The sequence below is a fragment of the Carassius gibelio genome, chromosome A6 (assembly GCF_023724105.1).
Source record: "Carassius gibelio isolate Cgi1373 ecotype wild population from Czech Republic chromosome A6, carGib1.2-hapl.c, whole genome shotgun sequence".
NCBI lineage: Eukaryota > Metazoa > Chordata > Actinopteri > Cypriniformes > Cyprinidae > Carassius > Carassius gibelio.
The window spans coordinates 9265711-9269639 of NC_068376.1; positions in this window are offsets into that span (position 1 = coordinate 9265711).

Consider the following 3929-nt stretch of genomic DNA (forward strand, 5'->3'; position numbering starts at 1 on the left):
TAGATAATATTACTTCTGTGTTTCATCTAAATGAAACACATTTTCTCACAATTCTCAGTTGAAATCTCCATACCCATATCTGTCAGTAACATGTATGCCTTCAGATCTTTGCACAGTGGAGTGCATTAGACTCAGTGTGTCAGGTATATGTGTATGTGTGTGCGTGCTTGTGTGTGTGTGTCAGAAAACAGCATAATGAGTTAGAGAAGAGCGCACAAACATCTGAAATCCCAGCATTCAATACCTGAAAGACATTTTTCTATCTGGCTATGTTTTCCTGCCAAAAACAGTAACATTTAAAGCAATTATTTATCAAGCAATTATTCTGAACTACTTTAAAGGTGGGTGTAAATTTTGTAGGTTATTTATTTGTTATGTGTCCTTGACTACTTTAAGCTATTGGTGAAAGCAAAGTACTTTTGTTTTACTTTAGGGTTAGGGTTAGGGCTAGGGTTTGTCTCTTTTTTTTCTGACTGTGACTCTGACGTTGTTAGCCTCATGAATATCTGAAAATAAATAGTCCTGATGGCAAACATATCAGGTGTTTTATCAGCCTTCTATTAGTCTGTCCCTGACTTAAGGAGCCTTTATTGCTTTCAAATGATTAAAAAGCATGGTCAGCCATGACAAAATGTGACATCTTATAATTAAATAGATGGGTTGACTAGTGTTCATGGTCATCTGTGACATGATGACTCGTTGTGTTTTGTTTGTTTGCAGGATCCTGCATCTCTCATGGTAAACTGATCCCTCACAGAGATTTTTTTTTGTATCTTTCAAAGAGATTCATTTCAATCACCCTTCAGCACATGGCTCGTATAGAGTTTCTGAAGATTTGGATGTAAACCTAAGGAACTTCTATTCCTCTGCACTTTTGGCAAGGCAGGAGACTTCAGGGATCAGAAAATGTCATAATTTAATGAGACAAGTTCAGATGGCTAATCAAACAACTTTCCAATTACACACTGGGATTTAACAGCTGGACATTCAATGCAAATTAATTATGATTAGCCTACTTATAATCATAAAAATGGGTCTTCCAGTCATTCAAATATAAAAACATAGTCATCTAAAAGAGATGTGCTGAATGTCTGTAATTATGAATAATTTAAATTCTAATTTTGTGCAGCCTAATACATTTGGTAACATTTATTTGTTCACTCAGTACTAACATTATAAAGCATTTATTGTACATTGCCATATTCTACATATCTATTCCCAATACCTAAATTTTAAAACTACCTTACTATCTATTCATAGGCAACAAAATAGGAGTTTATTGAGGCAAAAGTCATAGTTAATGGTTTATTAGTAGCAAGAATCAGACTTTAAAATATAGTGTGATCTTACATGTCTGTCCGCTTTCAGATAATCTTATTAGTTTCCATTTTAATGTCACCTTAAATTAACTTAAATTAACAAAGAACAATTAATTGAGAAATACAACCATTGCAGTTTTCTCTATTATTATGCTAAAAGCTTTGCATTTGTGCAAAAAAAAAAAAAAGAAAAAAAAAAAAAAGATCTGTTACTGACTGTCATCTAGTGCATGTGTTGGTCACCCAGAACCTGACAGTGGAATAATCTCGGTAAAGGAATACATTTGCTAGCTCTTCATATTTCAGTTCTCATCGATTACAACATAATACTGCTGGAAATAAACGGACATGTCAATACCCGGTTCACTTAAAAGAGTCAATACCCTAATATCCTGTCTCATTTGAATCATGACATGTTCTGCTGCCAGTGTACCCTCAAGACAAACGATATTTCTGCCATGAGCCACCCCCTCATACACTTTGGTTAAAAGCAATCTGAAAAAAAAAATATTATTGCACATGGATTCCATTACATAAATCCTCAACACTCATCCAGGCTTATAACATGGAAGAATTGTCCCTGACATTAGACATACAGTAAAAATAGCAAAGAAAAAACATAGATCTATTACGTCATCATGCATGTTTCATGTTTGGAAAGGTCTGGTCAGAATGTTTATCCCAACGTTTAGCTCATAGTCTGCTCTGTGATTCTGCTCTTTGTGTATGTGTGTATACACACACACACACACCCACACACCCACACACACACACACACACACACACACACACACACACACACACATATATATATATATATATAATAGGCCCAAGTATCCTGTGTTTTAGCAAAGGTTTAGCAGGTATTTTGTCAGACAATAACCCTTTTATTTGTTTGTTTGTTTTAAATTGTGATTTTGATCTATATCGTTTTTTTTTTTTCTCTCATTACTGTGACTATATCTCACATCTGTGACTCTGTATCTAAATTTCATTGTGACTTCATATATTGTGACCATATTACTTTATTTCTTACCTTAAAGTCAGAATTACATTTTCTTATTCTGAAGGAACTCTAAAGTTCAAAAGTTCTAAATCGTATGTTTTATGAAGTGTTTACTACAGCGTGATAATGTTACCAAGCTCATTACAGTCACAATCAGCTGGCACTAAAAACTTGCTTAAATGAAAGTGAGTTCATTCAGTCTTCTCATAATTAAAATAAGGCTGAACTGCTTGAAATTGCTGATGTGAGAAGAAATTAGAAGCTCATACATCAAGAAAATCCACTTTATTCTGTCAATCGATTGAACTGGAGCATCTGAGTGACAATTTACTACCTTTTTAAACAATGTTTCTAATTAAATTCAGAGCCCTGTGTCTTTCTACAAGATCCTGTCAGCAATTTCCCAGCATTTGCTATCAAAACATGCTCGACTTTTCAGATTTGTGACCTTTTTGTCTGTTTTGCATTTCTTACAGATGTGCCATGTCACTCACTCCACACACTATACGATAATAAGTGCTAACAGAGAGACTCATTAATGGACCTCTAGATCATCTCAAATGTCAAACCTCTTAAAATCATTGTCATATAACCAATACTCTTATAATCATCTGGGATCATTGTCATATTGTAACTTTTTCAGATGCCTGTGAGTCATGGCCATGAAGAATCTTAAGGGCTTTGTCTCACATACAGAAACCCTCATATGCATCAGTGAATGTGAAAGAATACAGGATATTAATGTGAGAGTGTTTATTTAATTATGTTACAACAATTCAATATCTGTGGTGGGGTAAAATATTTAATTAACATCTCTGACACATGAGGCCCTGTTTTGTATTATGGCAGCCTTGTATTGACACCATGTGACTCAGCCCACAGTGTGCCCTGTGTAATATTGTGCTCTGTGGTGATGCAAATACTGCATATGTATGGCTGATGTCTGATATCAGACAGAGGGATGACACATAACAAGGATAATCAATGCATACTGAATTTACAGGCCTTCAGTAAAACATTGTAGCCTTATAAAAAATAAAATACAGAGCATCACTTAACAGACAGGGTCATGAGCATAAATCCATAAGTTAAAGTATTTAACTCATGGTAAGATGGCTAGACAAGGTCACAAAACATGGGTCGGAATCCATCTTTCCTTGTCTGAAGAATAACAAAAGGCTCCAAAGTTGTACAGTTAAAGAACAAACACCTATAGTACTAGGTAAAAACAACAACAATAAAAATAAAGTAGCCTATAGAATATTTCTGAATTCTCTCCTCCACGTAAAGAGTTAAACATCATAATAATATTTTTTACTAGGCCTTCTGGGTGAAACACGTGAACATAATAAAACCGTAGTTATCAACATTTATTTTTGATAATAACATTAACACATGTATAACCAAAGTGCCTACATTAGGTACAATTAGCCCGCCTTTTAGCCTAGTTCTATTGTCCTAATTTGTGTAAGTCGCTTTTGATAAAAGCGTCTGCCAAACGAATAAATGTAAATGTATGTAGAACCTAAAGCATTACGCATGATGATCTGGAGTGTCTACGTCACATTTTGTATTCCTCTCAGTCTCGAGGCTTGTTCCACACG